Here is a 20,253-nt window from a genome sequence, read left to right as displayed (position 1 = left end):
TGGATAATAGTAATGTGTAACGTTTAACGTTTTTTCTTGAAAAAATATAGTGAAAAGTTTGTGAACTTTTGACGTTTTTATCTTTTTAAGCAAAATCACTTGAATTTGAATTTGATTGAGCTCAGTGTTACGTAAAGTATCGATAAGGTTTGTGTCTTGACTAAATGTACTAAATTGACGTCACCCAGTATGGGATATGTGTAGTGATGTGGAAACCTTTGTAATGTTTTTATTCGTTTAGCTTGTTCGTTTACCGAAGGCGCGAACTCTCGCCATTTCAAAGTTAATTTGGGCGCAAAAAGATTAAAGAATAGGCTCTTTATGTAAGTAGGTTTCTTGTCTGTTAGAAAACTGAAACTCGGTCATTTCGCTTCCAAATCGGCTGGTTTCCAGAAGTTTTCGCGAGTTTAGGTCAAGTCGTAATTCTTAATTTCTATTAGTGACCGTTTTCAGAAACGTTTTACAGTAAAGGTAGTTAAAGTAATTGGAGTGATGTTTTAAATTGTACATAACGTTTTTTATGTGCTTTGTTTGTTCTCTAGTGATTCGTTAGTAGTCGGTGCGTCCGACATTCGCGACTTTTGGAATTTTATTTCAGTTTTCACCCAAAAAGGTAATTTCTATTAAGATACTCGATTTTTGTTAAAATTCAGTTTACTAAATACAATTTCGTGTTGGACTTTCCAGCGCTTAGCGCTTTTTGGGTAGGGCTGGAGTTCGAGAGTCGACCGGAGTCGACGAAGAGTATTTTGTGGAGTTTCCTGAGTCCGTGCAACCGTCAAGGCCCGCCCTTAGGGGTAAACGGAGTGTGGTGTTTCGCCAGAAAGTGGAGCGAAGAACGACCGTCGATCGCCAATCAATCGACGGAGGTCCCCTTACGTCAATTCCAACGGACCACAGTATTGGAGAGCGCGGATCGTGCGTTGCGTCGCCAATTGCGCACCACGATTCCGGACCATATCCAACGGTAAGGGTGCATTTCATCACGGGCGGTCAGAGCGCAATACGCGAGGCCGCACGAAGGTACGTTAGCCCTTGTCCGGAGGAAGACGGTCAATTCCGGGGCCGCACGACATCCGTCGTAGCGAATCGCTCTCCGGAAGAAATCGGAGGCCATCCGTCCAGCCGCCACCCACTTCGCAACTCTAATTTCGGTCATACAAGCACGGACTCCGCTGCAAGCTAATCAGGCAGCGACGGCGAATTGTTCCCCTTCGCCGCCATTTCAACGGAGGTTCTCGTCGCCATCGCTATGAAGGTTCCCGCCGCCATCGCCGAGGTTCCTGGCAACGAGCAACAAGTCGACGAAGAAAAATCCTGCGCAGGTATGTGTTAGAGTTAGACATGGCCATGATCTAGTGAATCACTATCCCGTCCAAACCCAAGTTAGAAGTCCAACCCGAAGTTCAATAAATTAACGAATTAATTGTGATATTTTATGAAAATCGAGTAGTTTACGTTTTAGGGAAAGTGTACCAGTTATGGCCATAGTGGTTCCCTATTTGGCCATATGCAAAATTTGGAAAACTTTTACATTTTCAATCTTTTTGAATGTTTTAACATCAAGATTTATCCTTAATTTTACTGCTAAAACACAAAAGATTTTTCAAAATGTAAAAGCATACAAGATATCACGTATGGCGAAATAGGGAACCACTATGGCCATAACTGGTACACCTACCCTATTTATTCCGTTTCCGTTTAGGTGCTATAGAGGTCATTCCAATTGCTCTTAGTTTACGTTCCGTTAAAACTTCGATTTTCATTTTCATTTTTAGTTTTTTCTGATGAGACCAGAGGGTTGAACGAGTTTCAGTGGGTTTGTTGTCCGGAGGGGGAAAAGCTAGTCTTTCTTAGTTTTGCGCTTTAAATTTGAGTTTGAGCCAGCGACCGTTCGAGGACCCCTGAGGTTAAAGGTCATCAGTAGTCGGGCAAATAAAAATCGGCCGGTGGTCTCTCGGATTCGAGAGTGGCGCTAAAGCCACCGGTTGTCACAACACCTCGAGCATTTCCGCCGAACGGTTACAAATGGAACCATTAGAAGTCGAAAGAATAGCCTATGTTTAAAAGAGAGGAAAATTTCGAATAAAATCTTTGACAATCACTTTTAACTTAGCACACCATTCGTAACCAGAGACAAACCAATCAGCAGCTTAGAGTCTTCTCAACAAACTTGACGTCCCATCACAGTTTTTGGGCCGCTCTTCTGAATCCTACACATCAACTTTGTAGCAATTAGATTATGTTTTATTATATTTTTTATTTGGCCAAATGAGTTCGATCAAACGACCCGTTCGGGCAGATCGCATTCGGCCAAGCGGCATTCGGTCAAATGGCCGAACACCACTTTTAACTAAGTTATCTCAAGTACTCCTTGTCATAATCTTTCTGGCCAGATGACACACCATTTTCATACGCGCTTAAAACATTTGCACTCAGAGATTGTCCATAAACTATGAAGCCTATTTTTCTTCAACACCCCCTCCTCCTGCATTACCTTTCCCTTTGAGATGTTGCTTTTTTTTAATTTCAAATGATTTGTTCTTCTTTCCTCTGTGCGCTCCAAAAGTTCCATCTCAGATAAAACTATTCAAGAGAGCTGTACCCGGAAAGACATATCAGATTTTTTGCTTTCAACGAATGTGAGATGAAAATCCCAGCTGTAACACAACTTTATGAGATGTTAAGTTCCACTTGCAAAACTTAATTTCACTACCAGTTACATTGTTTCGCCACCTCTTTTTTCTACCTTGCAAACACACAGTTGCGAGCACACATAGATTTCCAAGAGGAAAAATCCCAACTTTTGCTCTCATGCAACCGTATGCATGCGTCGGTAGTGAACTTGAAAAGTGGAAACTGTAGGACATGCATGATTGCCATTGAAAAATATGCAATAGTGGAAAAGCTGCAAAGTTTTCGAGCATTCTCCAGCGAAGGTGTAAGCAGTAGCTGAAGTGGGTGGCTTTCTGAAGTATTGCCATAGCTCCAAGATGGTGAGGCATTGCACAATCAATCGTATTTTTAGCAGAGATATCAAATGGTAGGGAATATTGAATCGATAGAATGATGATAGTTCTTTTGCAGAACGAAAATTGAAACGAATGGATTCATAGGCAAGAGTGCTGCTTTGTCAAGAATAATGGAAGCACCGAATTAGCTTGATAGAAATATTGGGCTGTGAGTTTTTACAACACGGAAAAAATGTTGAAAATTTAGATTAAATGTGGAAATCATAGAAAAAGAAGAAAATAAAAATTTTGTGCGAACTGTAGAAATAATTAGAAATATAAAAACTGTAGAATCTATAGACACTGTAGAAACTATAGAAACAGTAAAACTGAACCAAACTGTAGAGGAAAGAAACTGGAGCAGCAGTAGCATCTGTAGAAACTGTAGAAATAGTTAAAACCATAGGAACTTTTAAAATGGTAGAAACTATGAAAATAATGAAAACTAAAAACTGTAGAAACTGTATAAACTGTGAAAAATGTAATAATTATCGTCTATGAATACAACGGTCAACATATTCAGACTTTTGTTACTCACATCACACAGTAAATTTATGGTCATTCCTAGGATGACTCTACATTTTCTCTTGAGAGTTTCTATCAACAGAAAGATATGCTAACGTAGAATCCAGAAGACGAATACCTTCCCGATGCAGAACATTCCCACATTCTGACACATCCGGTAGCTGGCAAATGCATTCTGAAAAGGCAATGCAATCTGATATGTATCACCTTTCGTCCGACTGAGCTTACGTACACTTCCGGATTCGAATGCGAGCAAGCAGTAGTGCCAAGCAATGGGATTGAAGCGGAAAAAACTCATTTTCCCGCTTGGGAGGAGTTGCATTCCCTACTCTGCCATGGAAAGTAATGATATTGTTCATTTTATTGCATCGCATAAACTAGAGACATTGCCGAAGGAATTCCGTTCAAACATATAACCAAACAGGAGTTTGATATCGATTTGGGACGTTTGAAGAATACCAAATGGATTTCTGCATGCATTGGTATGCAGCATACATTTAACGTCTTCTATGATGTGGAAAATAGGAAGCCGAATAAATATCTTATAGAATATCAAACCCGAATCAGATCTTTGATGAAGGCGCTGTTGAGGCAGAAAGTTCTTATAAAAACTATTCAGTAAAAATCTTTATCCTTGCAACAAAATGGAATTGAGTCTATTGATAAGATTATTTATGGGGTGCTTGCTAACTTTCATCTTAGACCGGATGAGTGGCATCCAACAATGGTCTGAAGCTGGTTCGGATTTCTTAGATTTCACATTTATTGATAATAAGATGAATTCTAGCCCTTGAAGCTAATTTGTCACTATGAGAAAAGGCTGAAGCATAAAAGGAAACTGAATTAAAATCAACTAAGGTCATGTTTTCCAGGGATAAGGATTATCTAAAGAACGTGTGGCAATCGAAAGGTAGAAGCTGTACTGCGATGAACACTTGAATATGATAAAAAGAGTCATCATAAGTGATCTTTGAATATTTTTTTTGGTTCAATTATATTTTACAAATTAATCCGAGAATTTCTAAAAAAAATCCTGAATGCGTATAAGAATCAAAGATTTATCTACAAGATAAAAAACATCCTAGGATGCCACCGAGAAACCCAAGCGCAATTCGAATCCTTGCTCTAAATATATCTTGAAACATCTTTCAATTCTAATGGTTTAGATTAATAATACTTACTACAAGAAATTAGGTGTAGGGTAGGTGTATCAGTTATGGACATAGTGGTTCCGTATTTCGCCATATGGTTACTTTAATGTCTTCGAATTTTTATTTTTTTTGTGTTTTGTAGTAGGGAAAGTGTACCAGTTATGGCCATAGTGGTTCCCTATTTGGCCATATGCAAAATTTGGAAAACTTTTACATTTTCAATCTTTTTGAATGTTTTAACATCAAGATTTATCCTTAATTTTACTGCTAAAACACAAAAGATTTTTCAAAATGTAAAAGCATACAAGATATCACGTATGGCGAAATAGGGAACCACTATGGCCATAACTGGTACACCTACCCTATATACCTTGATGTTAAAAAATTCAAAAAAGTTTAAAATGTGAAAGATATCAAAATTTTACATTTGTCCAAATAGGGAACCACTATGGCCTATTTGGCCATATGTATAATTTCGATAACTTTGAAATTGTTCATCTTTTTGAATAACATTAAGATATATCCAAAATCTCGCTGCTAAAACACACAAAACCTTTCGAAATGTGAAAACATTAAAATTATCACGTGTGGCGAAATAGGGAACCACTATGCCCATAACTGGTACATCTACCCTGTATTTGGTCAAAGCGTCAAAGTGAATCATTGAAGTGCCCAAGCAGCTCTTTACCCTACATATTTAAGATGCACTTTTGGTGCATAGTAGCAGGATCTGTATTTCCTTGCATCAAACGAAATATCAAAATGCTTTCGTGCTGATGGTGAATATCGAAAAGAACACTTCTCACTTTCCCATTCCTCTGATTCCGATCACTCACTCCACTCGCCTTTCGCTAGGCAACCCACGGCACGCTGAATGCAGTTGCTTTCGGTGATGTGTTGAGTTTATGCTAAAAGCACACTCCATATCCCTGAACGCGCGAAAGCATCACGATGAATTTTCCATTCTCTGTGCATAGGCAGTACTACCTACTTAGGTATCTAGGGGAACTAGGTGTAACATGCGCCGTCAAGGTTAAAACGTGCCACCGCAGTATCTACAACATATATGAAATTTTGGTCAAATCAGATCATTTCATTTGAGATCTTTATAATTTTTGACACATCTCTCGAAGACAATATTTTCTAATCCCCCCCCCCCATTAAAATAGAATAATAAATTCAAAAACGATTTGTGGCTACCTTGTAAAACCATCGGAAAATTTCAAATTATGCTTCATAAACCCAAACTCAAACGATACATAGAACTGCATACATAAGAACAGGCAAAGTTGTTGGATTTTGCTCCAAAAAGTATTTATCAACTGGGTGGACAACTCGCTGTTTTGAAAATTCCTAACTAATTCCTAACCATTTATTTTAAATTCAAATTTTTAGATATGATAGCCTAAGCGCAAGGGCCCAGATAGCCGTAGCGGTAAACGCGCAGCTATTCAGCAAGACCAAGCTGAGGGGCATGGGTTCGAATCCCACCGATCGAGGATCTTTTCGTGTTTCGGGTTGGAAATTTTCTCGACTTTCCAGGGCATAGAGTATCTTTGTACCTGCCACACGATATACGCATGCAACAATGGTCATTGGCATAGTAAGCTCTCAGTTAATAACTGTGGAAGTGCTCATAAGAACACTAAGCTGAGAAGCAGGCTCTGTCCCAGTGGGGACGTAACGCCAGAAAAGAAGAAGCCTAAACGCAATGATTCGTTTTCAGTAATTACTTTCTTATTTATGTAACTTCCCTGTAAACCCAATTAAAATCACGCTTACAACTGAATTCTCAATAAAATTCAGTTTTTCTTTAGAGGAAGCATATTGCCCCGTCTTCCCTTACTTTCGATTCGAGAAGCATTCGAAAAAAAAAAACGAGCATAGATCACGCGCCCGTCGAGGGGTTACATAGAACATTTTGAGTCCATGTTTCTCTCCGCTGCGAAAGCTTTCATGTTTCCAGGAAAATCACTTAGCAGAGCTAGAAAGACGAGATCCCGTTCTCAAGAATGGCGACGTTAATCACGTTGCCACGTTGAAAAATTAGGTTTAAAAACGAATTGCTGAGATGATTGCCGCGTGGCGTTATGGAATTGATTGTTACGGGGGGCGGTCGCTTCTGGAAAAATTGGCGCAAGAATGAAGCGGATGATTTTCCTCGAAAACGAGCCTTGAATGTTTAAAGAGTTCTGCATACTTTTTCTGAGATTTCTCACCTTTGCTGATGACATTGCTGGATGGCATCGCCGTAATTGGTTCTGGGTTTGAGTATTTCAGACGAACAATCAACGCTGAGCTTGTTTGTTTAGGATTCTAAAATGGTTCCATTTTTGGAAAGGCCATTCGGTTGGTATACTGAATTACGTCATTTGGGCTTATCCTATATTCGGTTTACAAAGACAAAGGTTTTAAAGCAACGACTACTAACTTGTAAGCGTATTTAAACTTACCAAGTGCTTCACACCGTACTTAACTTGCATTGGCGTAGCTGCAAATCAGTGATATTTGTAAATTTCAAATTTCTGTTCAAAAATATTCCTTCTTTGTCTTATTTAGTAGAACAACCTTCATGATTTTTTCCAAAGAGATCACGATAGATAACGCTTGTGATTTTTCCATAAAATTTCCAGGTTATTTTAAAAGATTTCTCTGAGAATTCCCACGGGGATTGTTTCATTAAATATGTCCGTACTTTTAAGAGTTTTCTTTCTCTTTTACCAGTTTTTACAGAGTTCCTCCTGGGGTTCCCACGGAAAATCATTCCCGAGATCAGTAGTTATTTTTCAATACATTTTTCCTTATGTTTTTCTACGCTTTCTTAGCTTACCAAAAAAAATCTTGAAGAATCTCTGTTCAATTGCTTTGAAAATACCGGCAGAGAATGTCTTAGAAATTGTTTTGAAAATTACTCCAGGAAGGATTTCTACAGATTTAGGCCATAAGGCCAAAGGATACGTTTGGCATACCTTCTGGCACCTATGAATAATATTTTGGCATTGGTTCATATTGGAAGCAACTTACCGAATTCTGCATTTGAAACTTCTCTGCAATCCAACGTTCAATCGACCGTCCAAAAAATTTTCTACACTTGGGTTGTGTAAACGATTCTGATGGCTTGAGTCGCCTTAACAAACCAGTGTACAGCAAAACGCGTGAATGAAAAAAATGAATGTAAAGGAAAAAAAAGAAAAAGAAAGAGAAAGAGAAAAAAAAAACAAAACTAAATGCTTGGGCTTCCGAATTGCAGTCGGATCTCTACAGGTTTATAAATATGAACTGCAATTGTTAGTTTAAAATATCATCCAATTTTTCATTAATAGATTGTTTATGATTATCAGGAATTACTGATGTTTTCCTGAGAAATACTAGGAGCTTCACTACAATTATCTTAAAGATCACCAAGCAAGGGTGCATTCAACAAACTCTTCAGAGAGTTCAGCAATAGTTGTTCTAACTTTTCTTTGAGATTCTTTCTATATTTTCTCTACAGATTCCATCAACAAATATTTCATCTCTCGGAAGTTCTTCAAGGATTACTTGAAAAATTCGCAACAAAAATTATACAAAACTTCTTACAAGAATAAAATTATTCTTTCAGGTGTTACTCTAAGGATTCCTCTCAATATCCCACAAGGTTTTCATAAGCAATTAAACAGGAATCATTTGGGAAAATGTTCTTAGAGATTTCCCAAAGAAGTTCCCGTATTATTACAATATTAAGCAGAAAATTCTCCAAGTGTTTCTTTAGATTTCTTTTGGAATCAATATGCTGTTGCTTCTAGCATAGCTTCAAAACTCTCTTAAAAATCAAATTTTAAAACTCCTTGACCTGATGATGTAAATTCTATCAAACATACCTATATAGTTCCCAGCGGAAAACGTTCGGCTGTTTTTTTTTTTTTTCAAAAACTCTTCCACGGAAATACTCAAGGGTTACCCGAGCAATTTGTTCAGGGATTTTTTCAAAGAACTATATTGAAAAACACACAGAGATGTCGTCCTAGGTTTCTTCCGACAATTTTACCATTCATCTTAATAATTTCCAAAGATTTCTACCTTTAAGCAACACTAGTGATTCTTCGGGAGATATTTTAAAGATACTTTTCAACAGATTTACTAAAGGATTTTGCAATTTATTTTTGAATTTCTAAAATAAAAATCTCCAGAAATTCCATCAGGTATTCTTTTAGGTTCTATAAATCACACTGTATTTTTTTCGAATGTTTGTCTCAGGATTCTCCTATACATTACAACAAGAAATCCATCCACTCTCCATTACTGGACTCAAACTACTCCAGGAATACCTCAATATATTTTAGGAATATCTTTACTAGTACTAGAGTAATGAAATTAAAACAAATTTGATGGATTTTTGTTCTCTAATTCGTATTTTTGTATATATTTATTTTTCATACCAGTAAACTTCAATGGTTCTTTATCTCTATGTGAGTAATTTATTCATGTTTATAAAAAAATCTGCTGACTTCGTTTTGAATTCTAGGCTTTAGAACAAGAACAATTATGACATTAAGAAAAAGTCCATATGGACTTGACAAATCGTATGATGTTCAAATAATATGTACCAACATTGAAACAATCCTTTCAAGCACTAGAAAAAAAAATCAACTAGAGTCTTACGATGAGTTACAATTATGAAAACGTGTACTCAAGTCATGAAAGATCCCTGAATAAAGCCTTTATCTTATATAGCATATAATCTTTTTAGAAACACATATCGTCAAAGATATATCCATTTTGTCAACAACTATTTTATTACAAAAAAAAACAACAAATCAACATCGAAATATGCCTAGTGTAATTCTTTTTTTAATAGAACTACCCGGGAAATACGGAAATCCCGGGAAATACGGAAACCCCCGGGAAATACGAGAATCCCCGGAGACAGAAAATCATTTCCAGGGAAATGAGAATCCCGGTAATTACCATTTCCCGAGAAATGTTCCCGGGATTGGAAACTCTAAGTAACATAAACAAAAAAAGTTAAGGAAGGATTTGTAAAGACATGTGTAAGATAATTTTTGCTTAAATTGAATACAAAAAAATATATTCCTGCCGGGAAATTTCCAAATACAATGTAGAATTTCTGAAAATTATGACGAAATCCCTGATTATGTACCTCACAGAAAACTAAGTGTTTTTCGGTTCAACTACAAAAAATCTTGTTTCATTTTATATCTTTTTTTATAATGGTCAATGATTGGCGTTATGACGGATGGAATTTTCACTGAAGGTGTTTGTATCAAACACCTTAGAAAATATTTTGAATGAATTCCGAATTTCATGATACTGTGGCGAACAGATTGAACTATACAGAAAAAAAATATTTAAATTTGAATGTAGTGTAAACTGTAATCTACTGTAATAATCAATCAAATTCATGTGTTGTTACAGCATCATGTAAACTTAAATGAATATACATTTAATTTTTAACTAAAGATGCTTGAATATTACATGATCGTGTAAATTTAAAGTGAAATCGATTTAAAAATAATGGATTGGTCGTTGAAATTTAGGTTGATTTTGATGCTCCAAACATGTGCATGAAAATAAACTTAAATTTACAACATTTTTTTAGCTGTGTAGGAACCATTTTTTTTTTCTTACTTGCGGAAATTCAAAGCAACTCTTTGGAGGGACTTTTTTTATTATTGTGGTAGAACTGTAGAAGTTTCACGCGAAAATATTGGCGGTATTATTTAAGAACATTACAAAAGATGTTCTTTGGTAGAAGTCGATATATAAAATTTTATTGAAGTTAAATTTTGGAGGAAAACATGCATGGCTTTGAAAGTTTGTAGAGGAATTCCCGACGGACCTTCGTCAGGACATGATGAACTTTCGGGAATCATAAGTATAAAAATTGTGTAATTTTTGAGCAGCTTTTTGGATCACGAAAAGATTTTTACCAGTAAAATGTTTAAGCAGGAAGAAACAACAGATGAACAACGAAAGATAAGTGATTATTTATCATCTTTTCTCTAGAGATGAATGATTACAGGATAAATTGAAACCTCTCAAATGAATTCCAAAAAAGAAGAACAATATCCCAAGAAGTTCCCAACTTCTTCAGAAATTATTCCTGAAATCTAGCAGATATTCTTTATTCCCAGACTTTTGCTATTGAGCTTCTAGGAATTCCGCACTGGAATTGCACAAGATTTCAATCCCAGAATATTTTGCCAATCCCTTTTCAGTTTCCAGTTATTTTGCCCAGTGTTTTCCCACAGATTCTTTTATCGCTTTGCTGATTCGACAAGCAAAAGTTTAACTGGGGATTCCTCTAAATATTTGAAGGCAGAAAGAAAACTTTTTGCAAAAAATTCTTGTGTAATCCGAGGATTTAAAGTACATTTGAAAAAAGAAGGATTTTTGGCGAAATTTGGGACGTATTTTGGAAAATATCTCAACGACTTTTGATGATCTTCGTGAAAGAATTTTTGATAAAATTTGAAGAAATTCACAAGTGAAATTTATAGAACAACTTTCGGTGAAATTTCTCAGTATAAGGCTTAACATAATCAATGAAATTTTGTAAGAAATGCGAGGGAGAACTTTTGACGTTTGAAATAATAAGTATGACTCTTTTTAATGTATTCAAATCCTCTGAGCAAAATCACAATAGAGAAACAAAAAAGTAGAATGGAGTAGAAAGATGGCGTCTTCGCTAAAGTTGTTCAGTAGCTCAAGGACTATCATTATATAAGCTTACAGATTCAAAATTTTGCCACCAGGCGGCACTAGTGAGGATGAAGCTTTTGTTTTGCGGTTACCTTAGGATCATGGCCACTTAGAAAGATGGCGTCTTCGGCAAAGTTGTTCAGTAGCTCAAGGACTATCTAGCTGCGCCTGATGGCAAAATTTCGAATCTCATAACTTTTATAATGATAGCGCTTGAGCTACTGAACAATTTTGCCGAAGACGCCATCTTTCTAAGTGGCCAGGATCCTGAGCTATCCGCAAAACAAAAGTTTCATGCTCACTAGCGCCGCCTGGTGGTGAAATCTTTGAACCTCATAACGTTTATAATGATAGCGCTTGAGCTACTGAACAACTTTGCCGAAGACGCCATCTCTCTAAGTGGCCAGGATCCTGAGCTATTCGCAAAACGAAAAATCTATGCTCACTAGCGCCGTCTGGTGGCAAAATTTTGAATCTCAAAGCTTTTATGATGATAGTCCTTGAGCTAGTGAACAACTTTGCCGAAGACGCCATCTTTCTATGTGGTCAGGATCCTGAGCTACCCGCAAAACAAAAATTCTATGCTCACTAGCGCCGCCTAGTGGCAGAATTCCGCAACTCAATGACCACCATATGTTAGCCCTTGAACTACTGAACAATTTTGCTGAACATCATGATCTTCTATTTTGAATACTTTTTGAGATAATGATCATTTATAAAAACGGACGTTAATCTGAATTTCGGTCGTAAAAAAGTGGTCGGAAAAAAAACCGTCGGTTAAAAACGGTCGTAAAAAGAGGTTTGAGTGTATAACATATTTCATATGTTTGTTTTTATATGACGCCTTATAATATTACAAAGCCAATAGAAATTCCAAATTGATATCTGATATCATCCATTTTCTTCTTCCTTTACAGAAGCCACTCCGTTTCATCCATCCTCAAACAACCAGTGCGTGTTGGCCGAAATCAGTTCATGATTCCACTGCTTAAACCCCACAAAGCTCCTTCCTGTGGTCCCGTTCCTCTTTTGTCCAGTCACCCCAAGGGACGTGATTATTGGCACCTGTGCTTTGTCATCGTTGAGGACATCCGATCCGGTCGTTGCTTTCATTCCCAGGCAACTGGGTCTGCTGTCCTCTCCAACGCACAGACCCAGATCAACCAGGTATCGAACACAGTAGTGGGAACAAAAATCAAAGTCAAAACCCCGAACTGGCTTCGTGTAGTCCGGCGTGCGGATTGAAACGATTTTGCTGGCGTTGGCGTTTTGTGTCGAAAGCACGTTCAGCTTTGCGATGAATTGAACAACAAGAACGACACGGCGACATAAATATCGACAACCTAGCCAAGTTACACACGGACACAAGGAACAAACTTTCCAAAGGGGTTCTTCATCCTTCGGATAGTTCGCTGGAAGCGATATCGTTTACATATTAAATTACCAGTTGGGCAGCCTAGCAAGTCGGTGGGGTCCAGAGCAGGTATGCTGGAAAGGGGGGTGGGGTTTGATTTGAGCAATGTCATGACAACCGACGGCGTGTCCTTTTCAAATAGCTCTTATGGATAGCTACCTACCTACCAGAGGATTTGTTGGTTACGGTTACTACTAAGGAGAAACAGGAAAAGAGGACCCAAAAATTGCGGGGCTTCTGGGAAGAATGTCTCGATGTGGTTGCTGAAGAGGTGCCCATCCTTTGGCTTTTGCGGTTCATTGAGGGTCTCGATGTCGAAGGGGAGCTGTTGTTGATGTTTGTCGCTTTAAATTCAAATGAGGGATTTGGGTCTCCCATTGAGTATAAGTAAACAAATTAGTTTGATTTGTTTGGCCTTTGGCAAGGGAAAGCGACACAAACTGCTATTCAAGAGTTGATTTATTTGCCGATCCGGAATGTGTGTAGAACATTTATAAAGATATTTGTCAAGATACATTGATGGTCATTGCAACATGTGGAGAAGCTTATAAATAAGCATAAAATACAAACATCTTCTAAAGAAAACACACACATAAATTTCTCACCAACGACAAACAAAATAAATACCCTGAGAAATCGAGAAAATTTTCTTCACGAAAAGATCCTTGTCCGACGGGATTTGAACCAACGACCCTCAGCTTGGTCTTGTTCAATAGTTACGCGTTTAACGCTACGGCTATCTGGGCCCCATATGATAATACTGCAATGTTACTAATAGCTTAATTTGTTTTTGCCAGCTCAGAACACTTAAATTTAGGAAATGAATGTGATATTTATAATGATATCAACGATGAATTTATAAAACAATCAATTCTAATAGTTTACTTGAGGTTTTCTTCATTTAAACACAGAGAGTCAGTGGCAGTTGAAAAAAAAATTGTAGTTCTTTCCTTTACAATTCCTTACCACATCAATATGACACCTGTTGCATAACTTCTATTGAATGAAAGAAGTCTGTCACCTCAATATGAATCCATGTCAACCGAGACCAGAACAGCTGTTGCTTCCTCCAATGTGGCATGCAAAGAAAAGTTATTCATTTAATCTTCATTCATGGTCTCTTACTCAACGTCTTTATTTACTGCGTCTTCCAAAGCCATAACTAAGCCACTCATTACTCACATACATCAGCAATGACTGAGTCAAGTGTCTCAATAGGTTCCTCCCCATTTTCACCCCTTCAGTACATCCATACGACGTCGTCTACAGTCTCCCAACTATGTTTCCCGGCAGATCAACAAGAAAACTTCCAAACAATTAAGATTAAAACTGTATGTTGTTTAACTTGCTAATAGACTGCATGCAGCACCCATCGACAACGAGTATTACCTTGCGGCGGTCTCGAAGCGAATTTGTGCCACATAAGACAACCGTAGCAAACACCCACTTGAAAACTTGACGAGCATCTTCGTTTCTGCATAGATAGGTTGGGTTATGCTACTGGGACGATGATGAGCTGGATGGAAGTCGTACTCTCTTTTCATTTTCTGTCCTTGTGTCGGCGTCGACTGTTGTGGTTGCAATTCCAGTTCAATACGTCATACCACAAAATCCTGTGCCAACTTTAACTTATATGTGAGCTGAAGAAGAAATGCTATGCATGAATCGGTTGAACGAAAATGGATTTAAGTTAATTGGCTGCAGATGTTGGTTTTATTAGGCGGCATCCATTTATTACGTAACGCTAAAATTGAAAATGGTTGACCGTAACGCTTTTTGTATGTAAATTTCCGAATTTTTTTTGAGCCGTAACGCTTGAGCCAACTCCCCCTCCGTCTAGAGCGTTACGTAATTTGTGGACGGCGCCTCTTCCTTATTTTAATTCTTTATTAGTATAATTCCAAACATTACATTCATTTCTTATATCTAGGTGTTAGACAACACTATCATCCTAATTTGGTAAAACAAAATTAAGATTATGCTAACATTTTGTTAACAACATATTTCATTTAATTTGCCGTAGCAGTTCAGATTTTTTACAGGAGAGTTGATTTCAGAAGCTCATAAGAGAAAAAAAAACCTTTTTACTTGACCTACCTTAACCTAAATATATAACGCATTAATCGTGGCAATAGAAGATTGCAACGATTTTTGCCTGAAATTATTAATTATTTTATTTGACATTTGTTCCAATGTTTCAACATTGGATATTCTATGTAATTCATTGGTACTATACCAGAGAGGAAGCTTCAGAATCATTTTCAAATTTTTATTTTGAATCCTTTACAGATGTTTATGCTACGCATACAGCATGGCTGGCCTGAAAATTTGTTTGATGATCAATATCTTGTTCTTAAGACAAAGTTTTGATTTTCTATTGATGGAGGGATAAAACCATTTTACATGTTTGTTACATTTGGCTTGAATGCGCTCAATGTGATTTTTGAAAGTTATCTAGCATGAACCCTCTATACTAAACTTCATCTGACCAATTTATTGGAACCCCTCTCATCGTGACAACATGTCTACTTGAAGGTTTCAAACAAAGAGCTATTGGTTTATGTGGGAATTTTATAAGTTGAATTTTGGAAGCAAACTCTTTTGCAGTCTACTACAGATGACACGCAGGCTTTGTCCTTTAGCGGAGAAGCCTGTTTCATACGCAAACAACGATTTTTGACATCCTTGAAGTAATTCAGGTAAGTCAGATGTGAAAATATTGTATTATATTGGTCCCACAATGCTACACAGCTAAAAATATGTTGTAAATTTAAGTTTATTTTCATGCACATATTAGGAGCATCAAAATATACCTAATTTTCAATGACCAATCCATTATTTTCCAATCGAATTCACTTTTAATTTACACGATCATGTAATATTCAACCATTTTTAGTTGAAAATTGAATGTATATTCATTTAAAATTACATGATGCTGTAACAACACACGAATTTGATTTATTTTTACAGTAGACTTCAGTTTACATCACATTGAAAATTAATTGTTTTTTCTGTGTACTTTCAGGAACACCAGCTCTTACAGGAAGTCTTTCAGACTTGGAGTTCTGATAATTAACCTGAAGTGTACGATTTGACAGATAACTTTGGATTATTCTAACAATGTAGTCTCCCAGGAATTTTCGAAAAAGTTTCGAATAATTTCGAAGTCCTGAGTAACTTGATATTTAATTGGTCTAGTCAGTCCTAAGTTGAAATTGTGCGCGCTTTCAAACTGCATGGCAAGTTTTTGAGATTTTTCGCAATTAGTTAGTTATAATTTGTTTTCCTCTTTCAATGCCGGTATTGGCTTCTGAGGTTTTTTCAAAATTTTAGATAATTTCCAAAAGGGCTTAAAGTCAGGATTCAACTGAGAAGTTTATTTTCAAAATTTTGTTTCCTAATTGTGCAAAACGTTTTTCGTGATTTCTTTCTGCAAATCCTGCCATATAATTTTCATAGCAAGATCGAGAATGCGTTGCAATTGCCTTCTCCTCGCGTTTTTAAGACGAATCAAGAGTTTAAGATCATCGTCTATAATCACGGTTTCAAATTTTACTTCAAATTTTAGAATTGCAATGGTCCTGGCCTGAACAATGGAATTTGTTAAAGTTTCAATAGCATTGTCAATATCAAGTTTTGTTTGTAAAGAAATGTTAACATCAAGATTAGAGTCAATATATGTTTCATATATATTCCAGTCGGCTCGAAAATAATTGAAAGTGGAACTGACAGGATTGAGAATCGCTTCAAAGGATATTTGAAATGTAACAGGGACATGATCATAATCAAAATCAGCATGAGTAACTAATTGGCTACAAAGATGACTAGAGTCGGTTAAGACTAAATCAATCGTAGATGAATTTCTAGAAGAGGAAAAACATGTAGGGCTATCAGGGTATTGAATTGAGAAATATCCTGAAGAGAACTCATCCAATAAAATTCTGCCGTTGGAATTACTTTGAGAATTATTCCATGACCGATGTTTGGCATTAAAGTCACCAATGACAAAAAATTTTGACTTATTGCGAGTGAATTTTCGCAAGTCAGTTTGGAGCAAATTAACTTGCTGTCCAGAGCATTAAAAAGGCAAATAGGCACCTATGAAAGTATATTTACCAAGCTGTGTTCCAACAGAAACACCTATAGTTTCAAAAAATTTAGTTTCAAATGACGAACAAAGTTGATGTTTTATACGCCTATGAATGATAATTCCGACTCCCCCACATGTCCCATCAAGTCGATCATTACGATAAACAAAAAAGTTAGGATCTTTTTTAAGTTTGGATCCAGGTTTTAAATATGTTTCAGTAATAACATTTGATTCCATTTGATTTGAATCCATTAAAATGGCTATTCGTAGTATGAAAAGAGGAGGAGTTTAAATTACCTGCTACGATATCGGCATCGGATTTTCCTTGGGTAGATCCATTTGAAATTAAAAGATTCGAACGTCTATCTGACGAATCAAAATTAGTTTGTGAATAAGCATGATTATAATCCACCTAATGGGTATGATTCTTAATCAAGCGATCGTTAACTGAAAAATGAGCATTGTTCGAAACAATACCAGGGAAATTCTAATAGGGACCGTTATCGTAACGGAAATTATCGTTGATCTGCCTAGCACGAGCCTTAACGACTTTCTTACGCAAAGGGCAAGCCCAATTTGACTTATGATTGCCCCCGCGATTTGTGCATATAAACTTATCGGTATCTTCCTTCACTGGACAGACGTCCTTATCGTGAGAAGAACCTCCGCAAATCATGCATTTAGCATCCAAGAAGCAGAATGGGTACTGAAAAGTTGAGACGTTCGGCTTGGTTAAAGAAATGGCTTTCTTGCTCCCGACTGTTCGTGGAGCGTTTCCCATGCTTGCTAAAAGTACTGTTTTATTGCGTTAGGTAGCTTAAAAAACTTTCCAAGAGCAGGAGAATTTGTGTAAGCACAGCATGAAGGAACCGTTATGACTCTAAATGCGGACACTTAAGCACCGGACTAACTTCAACATAATTTATATAATTAATGATATCTGTTTTCATAAGGTACTGTGATGTTCCACGACGGTAAATGTTTGTTATTTAGGATGGTGTAATAAAAATGACGATTAATTATGTAAAAATGCATATTTGCATATTTAAAGCAAAACCAAGAGATGTGTCTTGCTTCGAATTCCGGACACTTCTTTTTGACGAAATATTTGCATTTTTCGTATAAAATTCAACTCACCATCTCTAAATTTCAGGATTTTGAACAGTTTACTATACTGCCCATAACTGCAAAACAGTCACATTCGACATTTTTGACAAAATGGAGTTAATACCATGTAGAGTCATCAAATGATAAAAACTTTCGATCAACTTACTGAAATCTGTGAGATTGTTCTAGAAAATTCGAAAAAAAATATCAAATTGTTTTGTCACATTGGTAATTATAACCGCATAACAGTCACATTGAGATTATAAATGAGCCTCGTAATGTGAAAACAATGAAATTTCTGTCAGAATTATTTTCTGACAATTCACCTAGTATGCGATATGAGTTGTACAAAATATCAGCCTCAAATAAGCATTTTTGAGTTCTTGGTAATTTTTAGAAATTTTAGTTTCCTCCCATACTGCTATAAAATGCACACTTAGTATTCCATTTACTCAATGCCTACTTTTGTCGAATGTTACAAATATGCAGTTATGGGCAGTATACGTAATCACAAAATTATCGAGTCTTGACAAACTCAGAAGCTACCAGAAATGTGAAAGAAGTTTGGGCTAAATCGATTCTCTCACTTCATGTCAACCGTGAGATGCAGTCCAACACGCAATGCTATGTGTAGAGTATCGGTACGCATTTTGTTCTTATATATTTGTTAATAATATCTTGATGCCTACAGCGATATCTTAACATACAACTAAAGTTGAAGAATAGTTTTATGCATAAGTAAAATTCAAATTTAATGTATGAAAAATGTAAAAAATAATCATAGTGTCCGGCTTTCGAAGCGTCCGGCAATTCGAAGCAAAACGGAACGATGCGCACTGATTGAAGTTATTTTCCGAATTACAGCAGTTCTATAGCATGTTGGGTATACAAGTAGACGAACCATAACAGCTTTCACAAAATAACTCTTGAAAAATTAATCCATATTGTGGTAAGTTCAAGTATCCTACGTTCAGTGCGCATCGTACCTTCGTGCTGTGCGTACACGAATTGTCTCTGCTCTTGGAAGTTTTCTTAAAAACTACCTAAAGCAATAAAACAGTACTTTTCAGTGCTACAAAAACAGTACTTTTCATTGCTAAAATTAAAAAACGGTACTTTTCAGTGCTACTAAAACAGTACTTTTCAGTACTATTTTTTCTACTATTGATCCCTTTACGATCCTTGTTTGGACCCGTGCCTTCGATTTTTCGTTGGACCCGTTGGCGAAAGCTAGCGGTGGTAATCCTTCTTGGACACCGTCTTGGGAAAAAACCTTTCGAAGGTCACGTCTTCTTTCGTTTATTAATTAAACATGGTATCAACAACAAACAAAAGGAAGGGTGAATCTCTGAATTCACTACTTCCTTCCAAAAAAGTGGGTTTTAAAACTGTCACTACACGTGGCAAGAATGGAAGAAAGGACGCTTCCCCGGAATGCGAAGTTTCTTCCAAGGGTGAAATGAATAATTGTATCGAAATGAGCAATCAGTTCGATGCTCTAGACAAATTTTCCGAACACCAAATCGAAGCAGCCTCTAGCCCAGGCTCTTTGATTCAAGTGAGGAAGCAAAGAGTGCCGCCAATCGTGGTCAGTTGTTCCGAATTTGCGGGATTTAGGCAGGAGATCTTGAACTCCATTAGGGGAATCAAGGTTTCCTTCCAAATCGCAAAGAAAGGAGACTGTCGCGTTTTGCCGGAAACTCTTAAAGATCGCGAACTTCTTCTCAGATATCTTGAAGAGAAGAAGCACAAATTTTTTACTTATGACGACAAAACTGAACGTTTGTTCAAAGTCGTCTTGAAAGGTCTCTCAAGTGATTATAAATCACCTGAAGAGATCAAAAATGGAATAAATGATTTACTTGGATTTCCCCCAGTCCAAGTAATCATTATGAAAAAGAGAACCCAATCTGCCATTGTTCGGAAAGGGCTTTCTCAAGATTTTTATTTAGTTCACTTTAACAAAAAAGAACTAAATAATATTAAAGCTTTAGAAAAAGCAAAACTTTTGTTTGATGTCCGTGTGACATGGGAACATTTCCAGAAACCTGGAGGAAATTACCAGAACCCCACTCAGTGCCGTCGGTGCCAAAAGTGGGGTCATGGTACAAAAAATTGTCGCATGGATGCTAAATGCATGATTTGCGGAGGTTCTTCTCACGCCAAAGACGTCTGTCCAGTGAAGGAAGATACCACCAAATTCATATGCTGTAATTGCGGGGGCTAACCATAAGTCCAATTTTTGGAATTGTC

This window comes from Aedes aegypti, chromosome 2 (genome assembly GCF_002204515.2).
Source record: "Aedes aegypti strain LVP_AGWG chromosome 2, AaegL5.0 Primary Assembly, whole genome shotgun sequence".
In the NCBI taxonomy this organism is placed as follows: Eukaryota; Metazoa; Arthropoda; class Insecta; order Diptera; family Culicidae; genus Aedes; species Aedes aegypti.
The sequence above is the reverse complement of the archived record's forward strand: the minus strand, read 5'-3'. Positions refer to the sequence as shown.